Source organism: Tursiops truncatus, chromosome 6, assembly GCF_011762595.2.
Source record: "Tursiops truncatus isolate mTurTru1 chromosome 6, mTurTru1.mat.Y, whole genome shotgun sequence".
NCBI lineage: Eukaryota > Metazoa > Chordata > Mammalia > Artiodactyla > Delphinidae > Tursiops > Tursiops truncatus.
The window spans coordinates 42,506,417-42,521,853 of record NC_047039.1 but is presented as its reverse complement, the minus strand read 5'-3'; positions in this window follow the sequence as shown (position 1 = coordinate 42,521,853).

The window sequence follows — 15,437 nt, the reverse complement described above, 5'->3', positions numbered from 1 at the left end:
GTAATATGCCAAATATATACAGAAGTCATGTAACCCAGTAGGAAAAAATATGATTGAAAAATAGGCAGAGGACCTGAATAGACATTTTTCTAAAGAAGACATAATATGGCCAACAGGTGCATGAAAAGATGGTCAACATCATTAATCATCAGGGAAATGCATATTAAAACCACAGTAAGGGACTTCCCTGATGATGCAGTGGTTAAGAATTTACCTGCCAATGCAGGGGACATGGGTTCGAGCCCTGGTCTGGGAAGATTCCATATACTGTGGAGCAACTAAGCCCGTGTGCCACAACTACTGAGCCTGTGCTCTAGAGCCCACGAGCCACAACTACTGAGCCCATGTGCCACAACTACTGAAGCCCATGCACCCAGAGTCTGTGCTCCGCAACAAGAGAAGCCACAACAATGAGAAGCCCGTGCACCGCAACGAAGAGTAGCCCCTGCTCACCACGACTAGAGAAAGCCCACGCACAACAACAAAGACCCAATGCAGCCATAAATAAATAAATAAATAAATAAATAAATGTATAAAATAAAAACCACAGTGAAATTTCACTTCACACCAGTCAGAATGGCTATTATCCAAAAGACAAGAAATAACAAGTGTTGGTGAGGATGTGTAGAAAAGGGGACTCTCGTGCACTGTTGGTGGGAATGTAAACTGATAAAACCACTAGGGAAAACAGTATGAAAGTTCCTCAGAAAATAAAAAAATAGAACTATGATATGATCCAGCAATTCCACTTTTAGGTATTTATATGAAGAAGACAGAAACACTTACTCAAAATGATATATGACCCCCAATGTTCATTGAAGCATTATTTACAATAGCCAAGATATGGAAGTGGCCTGTGCCCATAAACAGATGAATGGATAGAGAAGGTGTGGTATGTGTGTGTATGTGTGTGTGTGTGTGTGTGTGTGTGTATATATACACACACACACAACAGATTATTGCACACCATAAAAGAAATGAAATCTTGCCATTTGTGACAACATGGTTGAACCTAGAGGGTATTATTCTGAGTGAAATAAGTCAGACTGAGAAGACGAATATTGTATGATTTAACTTCTGTGTAAAATCTAAAAAACAAAACAACATCAAAACATAACAAAGCAGAAACAGAATCATAGATAAAGAGAACAAATGGCTGGTTGCCAGAGAGGAGGAGGGTAAAGGGGTGAGCACAGTAGGTGATGGGGATTAAGAGGTACAGACTTCCTGTTATGAAATAAATAAGTCACAGGGATGTAATGTACAGCATGAGACATAACAGTCAATAACAATGTAGTAACTTTGTACAGTGACAGATGTTAACTAGACTTATCATGGTGATCATTTTTGTAATGTATCCAATGTATAAAATATATAAAAATGTCTAAAAGTACTGAATCACTATGCTGTACACCTGAAAGTAATATAATATTTTAAGTCAATTATACTTGAATAAAAAAAATAAGCACATAGCCTGGTGTGGAAATAAGAAAAGGTCCTATGGGGAAAAGTTATGTGTCCAAATTTACATTAGGAGGAGGAAGATTCTGCTATTTCATCAGATCTCCTAACTCTATTAACCTCTTCTGCTCTGATGGATTGATTTGTTCCATATATTCTGCTAACCTCCTTAGAAATAGAAAATATGCATGCTGTTACTTCCCCTTCGTACCACCAATCAATCATAGTATTCTTAAACATTGAGTCTGGATTTGGCCTCAGAATTTTTTCCAATGTGTTGCCCTACTCTGGACAGTCACTAGCATGCCACTGAAGTTGGCAAATGGAATAAAATTCATATGCCATCTGTTCCTACACTCTGTTCCTGCTTTCATGTTTGGATTAGATAGTGTAGATTTATATGTGTGTGTATTTTAATATTACATATTTGATTTTGAACATATATTATTTTTCCTTTAACTGATCTCATGGTCTTGCCTCCTTTTTAAGAAACAAACAAAAAAACAGAGCACACCATATTTAATACACTTAATAGCAGCTAAAATATTCTGATATCATTTGATACAAATATTATTTGAATATGTAGACACAAACTCTACATGTTCTCATTCCTTCATTTTTACCTTTTAAAAATTTATATAAGTAAAATTTACTAGTTGCATACAGTTCTATGAGTGTTGAAAAATGCAGTTATATTCACTAATGCAGTCAAGATTCAGAATAGTCCCATCATCTTCTCCCACTCAAATTCCTTCATGTTGCAGCTTTGTGGTCATCTCCTTTCACCTATCCTAACGCTTGGAAACTGTTGATCTGTTCTCCATTCCTATAGTTTTACCTTTTCTAAAATGTTATAGAAATGAATTATATGATGTATATAATATATAGCTTTTTGGATCTGACTTTCTCCACTTAAAAAAATGCAGTGGGAATTCATCCATATTGTTACATGTATTCACCCCTCTTGATTGCTAAGTAGTATTCCATTTTATGGATGTGTAACGTTTTATTTATTCACCTGCTGAAGGACATTTGTATTGTTGCCAATTTTTGGTGATTATGAATAATTGTACTATAAACATTAGAACAGAGTTTTTGTGTAAACCTAAGTTTTCATTTTCTTGGACAAAGAAGTAGAGTTTCTCACTAATATGATAAGTGAAGGTTTAACTTTAGAAGAAACTGCCATAATGGCTGTAGCATTTTACATTCCCACCACAATACACAAAAGTTCTCATTGTTTCACATGCTCACCAGAACTTGATATTTCGCTTAAATTTTTTTTACAAAGGAAAATCTCTCAGTTAACAGACATAATATGAATTCAAATTTTCTATGAATGGAATATATAGTGTTTTAGGGTAACAGGTAATGAATCAATAATTATCAAATTATGAAGTATTTTCTTCTGCCATCTGAATCTAACTTGCATGACCTTGATTTATATCTTGACATATCAACTTGATGATAGGACTCTGATCAAATAATATAGTTTGTGGTATTAAATAGCCTTTTCCTAATGACTAATTTCACTGATGACCTTTTAATGTGTTTGTTATCCATATACCTTCTTTGGGTTAAGTGTCTGTTCAGATCTTTTACCCAGTTCTTAATTGGGTCATTTACTTTCTTATTCTTGATCACTTAACCTTTCAGGATAATCTTGATTTCTCTGGATTAGCTACACTTAAGGCCCTAATGTGTGGCTCTTTATGCCTCATTTTAGGCTACTGTTCAGCAAATAGATTGACTAGAGAGATGTTTGTATCAAAACAGCCACCATTCATTTATTATTGGTAATTGTAGAATTCTTAAAAGGCTATATCAAAAAAAAAAAAAGGGTTCAATCACACCTTACTTAATGAAGCAAACTCAACTAATGGGAACTTCAAACAATTGCTATAACTATTTTAAAGATGCTTGAGAAGACAACATAAGTTTTGGGAAAGGTATTTATATATACACATATATGTGCACAGTTAAATATATAAACCTCTCAGGCACTCACTTAGAGATAATTTATTCCTTATTTTACAGATAATTCTAGCAATTTGTGTTTTCAATTCTTAAATCATAGACAAGAAATTTGAATTGAGGTAGAGACTGCTAAAGGCTGATTCAAAGCTTGTTACAAGGGAAGATTACTGATAATCTTTTAGAGACATGAATAAGATCGTAGATACAAAAGTTTTTTTTAAAAGCAAGTAGTTTGGGGTGAGACCATTTAGAAATTTATATGTAATGCATTCAGTTCTTCTATACTGTGGCCAAATAATAGATTTTGCAAATGGTAAGTGTTAAACATTGAAAGTAGCGTTAGGTTTAGCATTCTCCTTTTAATAGAGGAGTGTGTATAAATCATTTAAGAGAATTTTCTATAAAATATGGAAATTGTTTCATAGTTATATGTGGTGATAAAAAGGAACTAAGTTAGAGTTCACATTTCTAGAGCTACAGTCCCTTATATGTTACAGATAATTGTCTGACAATGTCACAGAAACCTATGACTGTGTCTTAACATTTAAGAAAAAGCCTTTCTGCTACACTGGAATAATTTTCCTGTTACAATAAGATACTGATGCTGAAGGCAATCAGGATACTAACTTTGAAGTAGCAGAAATATGTTAAAACAACAACAAAAACATTATAGTAGAAAATAACATATGCTTATGTATAAGAGATTTAAAGAAATATATTTTTGAAATGACCAAGATATCCCTTCTGTACGTCTTCACTTTTGCACATTATTCTCAATTATTTATTTGGATTTCTTGGAAATATCCTGTGCCTCTGTTCTGATGCTTCATTTTTATCTCACCTCCTAGATCCAGGATATCCAGGGAGTGCTTTATTGTTGGTTTTAACTTACTCCTACTCATTCTGAGTTTTTTGCTAAAATCCAAACTCTTTTCTTTTCTTTTTTATAGGATGAACTGGTTTTACCTAATTATTTCTTCTGTATTTTTTTCAGTTTCAAGTTGTGATTTCCATTTCCATTATGGCATATTCTTTTATTATTTCCCAGCTCCTTCAAAGAGCTGGGAACTTTCAAGAAGGAAGAACTTTGACTTTTGATTTAGGAATTAGAATTCCACATAAGTCACAATGCTCCCCCTCTTTTATAATAAGTAAATATTGCAGATAATTGCATATATGTTATTTCCTGTAAATCATCTTTCCAACTTGAAGAGACCCTTTAACTTCAGTGAGTTCTCTAAGCGTAACAGAAATTAATATGATGCTCATGAATCACCAACACACCTGAATAAAGATGACCTCTTGGTTAAAGAGGTAATTTGAATTCATTGTACTTTTAAGACAAATGCAATATTCAGCTTTTTATTGGCAGGTAATTAATCAATATGTATCAAACTGTGAAGAATTTTATCCCTGCCAACTACTTCTGACTTGCTTGACCCTGATTTATATCGTTGTTATCCCAACTTAAATCAAGTAGTTTGCTGTCTTGGGTTAAATATATTATTTAAATGGAAATATTCAAATGAGCAATAGAAATTTCAGAGTTAAATATATTCATTCCGAAACCTGAATTCAGCACTGCATGCCTTAGTAATTGTTGGCACTTTATAGCAAAACACTTAGCTGTGATCAATTGTAGCTTTCTCAGTAAAATCCCAGAGCTCATCTCTAGGATTGAACATGTGGTTAAAGCAAAGAGGGTGGAGGGATGAAAGGTGTTAAAAAATTGCTTAGCTGAGTCTGACATTTTACCTTTTAAATATTAATTATACTGTGGGCTTCTTCCTATTTACATACCTAAGTGTTTGCTTGGGACATAAATGGTACTAAATTGTCTTGAGAAAGCCATAGAGCATCTTTGTTAGATAAAACATCTTGCAGCTGGTAATTTTTGGCAATTAATATTATGAATGCTAATGTGATGGGGAGAAGGGAAGGCACTTCCAGGATGCCACTTATCTCTGTAAAACGAAAGAAAATGTCAGAAGTGGTGAGCCTGCTGAGAGTATTACTTCTGGGAAGGAAATAGATGGCAAATGTTAAAATTATCATATTTATGGACAGGCTAGAATTTTTAGACTGGGATATCTAATAAATAGTCTAGTAAATAGAGTTTATTGTAAATATTTTTAAATACTTGTTTTGGATTATTTAACAGAGAAGGTTTTCTAAAAAGTTATACTGACTATATTACTGGCCCAAAGTAACAACTGAAAGTAGATTCACAGAAATTAGCTCGTTTGATTATCTCAGTAATTGGTAAGGAATTAGGGGCAGTTCAGTTGATGCTATAGAGTTAATTAGAGATAAACATTAAAATGAGATATGTATTAGGATAAAGATGAGCTTGATGGTTAAAAATGTAAAAGCCTGGAGTTATGAGAAGCAAAATGGCAGCAAACCTGTTGGAATCTACTGCTTAGATATGGAATTGTCGTCATGTTTCAGAGTAGTTACATTCTCTTACATTTTCCAAGTGAATTAAAAAGTAGCTGTTCTATCACTGCTCATTAGGCTGCGTAATTTAAGCCAGACTAACTCTCCACTGGAAAGAATGTAGGAGGAGATCAGTAATAAGCATTATTAACATATGCATTGTTTACAGTTCAGAAACGAAAATAAATTCTATCATCTTGTACATTTTCCATTTATGATTTGAGGAACTCTGAGTTTCAGCTTATGCTGGTTACTCCAAGATTTCAAATTGCCAGGTAAATTAATATCACAAGGATTTAGGAAATGCATAGTTTTAAATATCTTGGATTGTATTTTTGAGTCAGGTGTAGGCTTAATTTATGGTGACTGTGAGAAAATATCAATAGTATTTTACTTAGTAAGGGAGAGAGTCTTCTTTTTATGTTGAAACATAGCAATAAGAATAAATATATTTTATTTTGCTATGCTCATTTGTATGTAAAGATAGGAGGAATGTTACTGAAATAAAATAAACATTCCTAGTTTTGTGTGACAGTCTAAATCTTCCGTTTCAATTATTCTGTCCCATAATGCCCACAAGCACATTCGCAAGTGGCATGTCACGTGCACTAATTTTTTGTCTGTTAAACAGTCACTATTTAAAGAAAACATAAAAAAAGTGATAAATTAAGAAAATATTCTTCGTCTTTTTTATTTTAATTCATCAAACCTTCATTAAACATCTGCTTTGTATCTTCAGATCTGCAAAGAAAAAGAAATAAATAATACTGTTTTGTGTTCAAGAACCTACTTAATTTTTTTTCAGAAACATATTTGTAAATGTGATAAAAATTGAAATGTAAATATGAGTGGGCACTGAAAAAGATACATACAAGACAGCCTCCCATAAACAGTTGATTTGAATAGTATATAAGAAAAAAGTACAGAATTATTTCCATTTAGGTAGCTCTAAACATTGATATTGCAAGGTTGATAGTATGCTCTAGTTTGGAATTCATCATTGTTTGCCTGAAGTTCCTTTCGAAGGAGAAAAAAATGACTCCTTATGAAATATTCAGAAATACAGTTAAATCTTTATACATAAAAATGTTTATTGTGAGGTTATTTATCATAGCAGATAATTTTAAAATAACCCTGGGTAAATAGATAAAATATAAAACAGAATGCCATGTGCTATTACTCTGCTTGGGTGTGCATACCAAAATACCATAGACTAGGTGACTTAAATAATAGAAATTTATCTCTCACCATTTTGGAGGCTGAGAAGTTCCATGATCTGGTTGCCAGCTAATTTGTTGCCTGGTGAGGACTCTCTTCCTGGCTTGTCTCCTCACATGGGGAGAAGGGGTAGAGAAAGAGTGAGTCACTCAATATTTCTTTCTAAATTGAAGATTAAATATAATCCCAATCAAGATTTTAGTAAATGTTTTTGTAAAGTAGAAGTCAGATTCTAAGGTGAGCTCTAAAATTCATATGGAAAGGCAAATGCTCAAGAATAGTCAAAATAACTTTGAAAAAGAAGAAGAAAGTTGTAGTATATGACTTTGATTTCAAGACTTATTATAAAAACACATTAATCAACATGTGAAAGTATTGGCAGAAATAAAAGATAAATGCAATAGAAGAGAAAGTTTAGAAATAAACATAAATAAATGATTGACCTTCAGTGAAGGTACAAAACCAATTCAGTGGAGGAGGAATAATCTTTTAAATCAATATTTCTGCATCAATTGGGTATTCATATTAAAAAGAAAGCACTTCTGAAAGTTAACTCAAAATGGATCATATAAATCAATTTAAAAAAACCTAAAGCTGTAAAAAAAAAAATGCAGAAGGAAACAGAGGAAAAATTGTGTCTTTGTATTCGAGCAAACATTTCTTATATACAACACCAAAAAGTAACCAGTAAAAGAATAAATGGACAAATTAAACTCCATTAAAATTAATAACTTTTCTCTGGAAAAGCTATTAAAAAGACCAAGACTGGAAAAATATATTGACAGATATTTCCAATAGAGGATTTTATTGAGAATACATGAAGAAACGTTAAAACTCAGTAGTAAGATTACAAATCATATGGACAGAAATTTCCAAAAAGATATATGGTTAGCAATTAACACATGAAAAATCACTCAGTGTGATGTTATTAGGGAAATGCACATTAAAAATATGAGATACCACTACACACCTATTTTATCACTAAAATTAGAAAGCCTGACCCTACCAAGTGTTGGTAAGGATGTAAAGGAACACACACTCTGGTTCTGATTTTTCTGGTGAGAGTGTGAAATGATACCAGCACTTTATAAAACTTTGACTGTCCTTTAATAATAATACCACCTACTCTATGAAGTCGGTGAGTAGCAGTGGGGGAAGAAAGAGGGAGAGGGAAGAAGGGAGGGAGAGAGAGAAGAGCAAATGTGCACACACTTGCATGCTCTGGTCTTTTTTTTTTTAATTTTTATTGGAGTATAGTTGATTCACAATGTGGTATTAGTTTCAGGTGTACAGTTCTGGTCTCTTCTTGTAAGGGCACTAATCTCACTGTAAAGAGCCTACCCTCATGACCTTATCTAAACCTAATTACCTCCCAAAGGCCCCATCTTCAAACTGTCACTTTGGGGGGTTAGAACTTCAACGTGTGAATTCAATATGCTGAATTTGCCAGCACATTTGCATGGCACAATGCGAAATTGCTAAATGGTAAAGCACACAAAAAATACTCAAATATAATATTAAGTCTATAAAAATAGGCACAATAGAAAACATTAGCAAGACAACCCCAAAGCTATTTCTGTGAGTAAAGAATCTCAAAGATGTAAAAAAATGATTTCTAAGTACTTTCTGGTAGTATCCAACTTATCTGCAATGACTCATGTAACTTTTGGAATCAGAGAAATAAATGCATTATGAGAGAGAGAGAGGAAATGAGTATGACATTCTTTAATGGATAATGCAGTGTTTCAGAATATAAAAACATAGATTTGACATAATGCTACTTAAGAGGAAAATAATTAATAGTAGATAATTTCTTATTATGGTGGGACTAGAGATCAGAAAATCTCTAGACTGCTGGATGAAAGCAGAGAAGAAAATGGGAGAAGAAAGAAAATTCTGTGTGGTAAAAAACACAGTATGTCGTTGAAGTGCTTCACTAGTTTCAAATAAATATCCTTACTAAAAAAAAATATTCCATATTAAGTTATCTCTAGGGGGAAAATTAGTTTTGACCAGAATTATGAGAATAAATCTTATAAAGCAGTAAATCCTTAAGAACTACTGATGGAACTTGAAGGCTTATGAAAACTATGGGTCTCAAACATGGTCACATATTAGAATCACTTAAGAAATTTTCAGAAGTGTCCCAGTCCTTGTGCACAGAGATCTTAATTTGCATGTGATGGGTCCAAGGATGGATATTTTTAATTGACTCCTGAGTAATCAAAATATGCAGCCAGGATTGAGAACCACTGATGGCTGAACATTCAATCCATAAATTGGGACTACTTGACATATAGTCTGAATGGATGAGAGCTGGTATTTGACACACTAAACATTCAAGATGTCTTCTGGGTTGTTGAGTAGGTCTGATAAAAATTGTATTCTAACCTTAGTTGTTAACTGTGAAGAATTTGAAACAAATGTAACTAATGTTTGTGAAATTTCACATTATCAGTTTAGAATCAAAATGGGGAGGGGATAAAAGACATAAACTATATTCTGTTTTATAAAAAAAGGTTACACTTAGAGCAGGCTAGCAATGTAAGTGATTCTCTCCTGACTGAGTGAGTTGCATATTAGAGGAAGTGTCAGGAATAGGCTACATAAATAACCATGTAATTAGAATATTTCAGAATATCTTTTACATTTGATGAGGGGTTATATAACATGAACTCTAATATACTTTTAAACTCCAAGTTTAAAAGGGCAGTGGAAAATTATGGAAAAATAGAATTGAGAGCAGAGTTAAGACTCATTATTGGTAGTTTTCTTCCCTTTCCCTCCCCTTTGTAAATGTCTACTGCATATTGTACTTTGTAAAAATGTATACTTAATATGCTCTAGTAAGGACTCTGTATTTGCAGAGCACCATGTGACCATAGGGCAGATAGCCTTTGAGGGGAAAAACGTGAACTCACGTTTTAGAAATGAGGACTTTAAAGTAAGTTTGTATATTCATGGTGACTAATTTGAATACAATTTGAGAATTGATATTAGGGAAAGGAAGTTTTGGAGAGAGATGCTATGGAGGTAGTAAAAGCAGTAAACCAACTTTGAACTCAGAAGAGCCCAAAGCAAGAAGGGGAATGGGCAGAATACTTGGGAACTTCAGATAAATGATGGAAGTCCATTTGCTAAGGATCGCTGAAGAGTCTTGATTTTATGGAGCATCAAGATGACATTCTGCTTTCCATGATTTCATTCCCCCGAACCTGTTCTATAAGCGAACAAGCAAGGAGCAGGAAAACGGCATGAATTAATTGCAAGAATATAAATCCCTTACTTCACTTGCATGTGTAGTAAAATGACTGAGACAAGCAACAACTGGACTGAAAAGCCTGTTAAAGATTTGGTTCAATTATCTTGCATTATACAGAAACCTATTAGGTCTTCAATAAATGTTTGAGAAGAGAAATTTTAATTCCACCAGTATAATATGGACTCTAGGTCTTGATAATTATTTATTTAACTCCTAATATTTAATATCACCTAGGCTTCCATATAAATGAGACCTCAGAGATTTCAGAGTAAACTTAAAACTTGCCCAACTTTCCAAGGGATGCAAGAAAATTTTCCAGTCTCAAATCTTGGTTCTGGATGAGTAGGTTAAATTATCCCTAAGAATTGGTCAACTTAATCTAGCCCTCAGGATGATTGGCAGAAAAATTCATATTACCTGTGTGGCCCAGAACACCTCAAGCTGAGAATGTAGTTTAAAGTAGCCCTGAATAATGCCCTCAGGTGCATGGGTGCATGGCAGGAGCAAACAGAATCCTCACAGAAAGGAAAGACAAAGGTTTCAATAAAACTGCTTAAAAGAGGCTGTATACGAAAGGCACAGTTAAATGTAATAAAGCACCAGGAAGGTTGAAAGTAAAAAAAACAAATATAGTATACTGGAGATAATTAGGCAAAAGAGAATTATTATTGTCAGGTTAATTTTACTATAAAATATATTTAAAGACATAGCTTTATCAAGATAAAGAGGGTCATTATATAACTATAAACATTTTAATTCACCAGGAAGAGACGTTTTAAACTTGTATGCATCTAACAGTATACCCACAAAATTAAACAAAATTTGACAGAACTACAGAGAAAGAGATTAATCTACTACCCTAGAGATATTATATACATATTTTAATAATTGATATGTCAAGTAGGCAAAAACCAGTTACAAAATATAAAAAACCTAATAATCACTTGGAGAATTCTATGCTGTATTTTATTTATGCAAATAAAATAAATAATGAGGTTAACATCTCATTTGTAACCACCCTAAATATAGTCTTCATATTATTCCTACAATTGGAGAAAAGAAAATTCTAAGACTGTCTAGGAAAAAACTACTCAACCAGATATCCAGGGAACATAGCTGGGCATTTGATGGACTGGGAAAATTAGGCTTTTTCCAAGTTAGAGTATTTATCCTTGAATCCTAGACCCTTAGTCCCAGGACAGAACAGTAACAGATTAAATGAATATTATGAAAAGTGTTCAGGTCTAGTCAAAAATTCATTTTAAAAGCTTTGAAATGAAATTGAACAGAATCCTGACAGCATTTGTTCTACATCTGACATGGGTGCTTCAAAGTATCACAGGATACAGAAATTTGATGGTCCATTAAAATAGCTCAAATACTCCTTTCCATTTCTTTTTAACCAAGTGAGGGTGGGTTGCCCTGCCCTCAAAATTTACTTTTCACTTTTTTCACATGTACTAACCTACTGTTTTGTTGTGTGTGTCTGTGTGATTTTATTTTTTAACTTTTTTCTATGTGATTTTGAGTACTTGAAAGTGTATATTCAGTTTCTATTTTTTTAAGTAAGAGATGTCCTCATTTCTGATTAACCAGAGCAGAGAAAAATTATGAACCCCCCTCCCTTTTTTTGAATAATCCTCTATTTTCTTTTCTTTTTCTTCCTTTTGGGGTCCTTGGGACTTGCTTATACTGCCTCTATGACTCTTAGCAGATGATACTTTGTGATATATTATTAAATATTTGACTTCCAATTCTATACTTGCAATTCCTTTAGAATATAAAATGTGCCTTGTCCATCTTTAATACTCAGACTCTCATATAGTTCTCTGTGTATATTAAATATTCAAGGAATGCTTATTGAATGGATGGCTACATGAATGTATGCATAAAATGCTAATGAGCTAGAATATAAGGGCTCTTTGCTTAGTAAATGCAACTTTTTGGCCCTAGACATCTTTCTTTCTCTACTGTACTGGCTAACTTCCCAGAGCCCAAGGTAGTGCTAAATATGAGCCCTGAATCCAGCCTGACTTTTTATTTTTTTAAAAAGATCTTTATTGGAGTATAATTGCTTCACAATACCATGTTAGTTTCTGTTGTACAACAAAGCAAATAGGCCATATGCATACACATGTCCCCATATACCCTCCCTCTTGAGCCTCCCTTCCCATCCTCCCTATCCCACCCCTCTAAGTGGTCACAAAGCACCGAGCTGATCTCCCTGTGCTATGCTGCTTCCCACCAGCCAACTATATTACATTTGGTAGTGTATATATGTCGATGCTACTCTCACTTAGCCCCAGCTTCGCCCTCCCACCCCATGTCATCAAGTCCATTCCCTATGTATACCTCTTTATTCTTGTCCTGCAACTAGGTTCATCAATACCTTTTTTTTATTCCATATGTATGCGTTAGCATACGGTATTTGTTTTTCTCTTTCGGACTTACTTCACTCTGTATGACAGACTCTAGGTCCATTCATCTCACTACAACTAACTCAATTTCATTTCTCTTTATGGCTGAGTATTCCATTGTATATATGTGCCACATCTTCTTTATCTATTCCTCTGTTGAAGGACATTTAGGTTGCATCCATGTCCTGGCTATTGTAAATAGTGCTGCAATGAACACTGGGGTGCATGTGTGTTTTTGAATTATGGTTTTCTCATGGTATATGCCCAGTAGTGGGATTGCTGGGTCATATGGTATTCTATTTTTACTTTTTTAAGCAACCTCCATACTGTTCTCCATAGTGGTTGTATCAATTTACATTCCCATCAACAGTGCAGGAGGATTCCCTTTTACCACTCCCTTTCCAGCATTTATTGTTTCTAGATTTTTTGATAATGGCCATTCTGACTGGTGTGAGGTGATACCTCATTGTGAGTTTGATCTGCATTTCTCTAATAATTAGTAACGTTGGGCATCTTTTCATGTGCCTCTGGCCATCTGTATGTCTTCCTTGGTGAAATGTCTATTTAGGTCCTCTGCCCATTTTTTAACTGGATTGTTTGTATTTTTGATATTGAGCTCCATGAGCTCTTTGTATATTTTGGAGATTAATCCTTTGTCTGTTGTTTCATTTGCAAATATTTTCACCCATTCTGAGGGTTGTCTTTTTGTCTTGTTTATGGTTTCCTTTGCTGTGCAAAAAGCTTTTAAGTTTAATTGAGTCCCATTCATTTATTTTTGTTTTTATTTCTGTTACTCTATGAGGTGGGTCAAAAAAGATCTTGCTGTGGTTTATGTCAAAGAGTGTTTTTCCTATGTTTTCCTCTAAAAGTTTTATGGTGTCTGGTCTTACATTTAGTTCTTTAATCCATTTTGAGTTTATTTTTGTGTATGGTGTTAGGTAGTGTTCTAATTTCATTCTTTTACATGTAGCTGTCCAGTTTTCCCAGCACCACTTATTGAAGAGGCTGTGTTTTCTTCATTGTATGTTCTTGCCTCCTTTATCGTAAATTAGGTGCCCATATGTGTATGGGTTTATCTCTGGGCATTCTATCCTGTACCATTGATCTATATTTCTTCTTTTGGGCCAGTACCATACTGTCTTGATAACTGTAGCTTTGTGGTATAGATTGAAGTTGGGCAGCCTGATACCTCCAACTCCGTTTTTCTTTCTCAAGATTGCTTTGGCTATTCGGGGTCTTTTGTGTTTCCATACCAATTGTAAGAATTTTTGTTCTAATTCTGTGAAGAATGCCATTTGTAGTTTGATAGGGATTACCCTGAATCTGTAGATTGCTTTGGGTAGTATAGTCATTTTCATAATATTGATTCTTCCAATCCAAGAACTTGGTATATTTCTCCATCTGTTTATGTCATCTTTGATTTCCTTTATCAGTGTTTTATAGTTTTCTGAGTACAAGTCTTTCACCTCCGTAGGCAGGTTTATTTCTAGGTATTTTATTCTTTTTGTTGCATTGGTAAACGGGAGTGTTTCCTTAATTTCTCTTTCTGATTTTTCATTGTTGGTGTATAGGAATGCCAGAGATTTCTGTGCATTAATTTTGTATCCTGCAACATTACCAAATTTATTGATTATCTCTAGTAGTTTTCTGGTGGCATCTTTAGGATTTTCTATGTATAGTGTCATGTTGTCAGCAAACAGTAACAGTTTTACTTCTTTTCCAATTTGTATTCCTTTTATTTCTTTTTCTTCTCTGACTGCTATGGCTAGGACTTCCGAAACTATGTTGAATAAGAGTGGCAAGAGTGGACATCCTTGTCTTGTTCCTGATCTTAGCGGAAATGGTTTCAGTTTTTCACCATTGAGTATGATGCTTGCTGTGGGTTTGTCATATATGGCCTTTATTATGTTGAGGTAGGTTCCCTGTATGCCCGTTTTCTGGAGAGTTTTTATCGTAAATGGGTGTTGAGTTTTGTCAGAAGCTTTTTCTGCATCTATTGAGATGACCATACGTTTTTTATTCCTTAGTTTGTTAATGTGGTTTATCACATTGTTTGATTTGCATATATTGAAGAATCCTTGCATCCCTGGGATAAATCCCACTTGACCATGCTGTATGATCCTTTTAATGTGCTGTTGGATTGTGTTTGCTAGTATTTTGTTGAGGATTTTTGCATCTATGTTCATCAGTAATATTGGTCTATAATTTTTTTTTCTGATATCGTTTTCTGATTTTGCTATCAGGGTGATGATGGCTTCGTAGAATGAATTTGGGAGTATTTCTCTCTGCAATTTTTTTTTTTTTTTGCGGTACGTGGGCCTCTCACTGTTGTAGCCTCTCCTGCCATGGAGCACAGGCTCCGGGTGCGCAGGCTCAGCGGCTCCGCGGCATGTGGAACCCTCGTGGACCAGGGCACGAACCCGTGTCCCCCGCATCGGCAGACGGACTCCCAACCACTGCACCACCAGGGAAGCCCTCTCTGCAATTTTTTGGAAGAGTTTGAGAAGGATCGGTGTTAGTTCTTCTCTAAATATTTTATAGATTTTGCCTGTGAAGCCATCTGGTCCTGGACTTTTGTTTGTTGGAAGATTTTAAATTATGGTTTCAAATTCATTACTTGTAATAGGTCTGTTTATATTTTCTAATTTTTCTTGGTTCAGTCT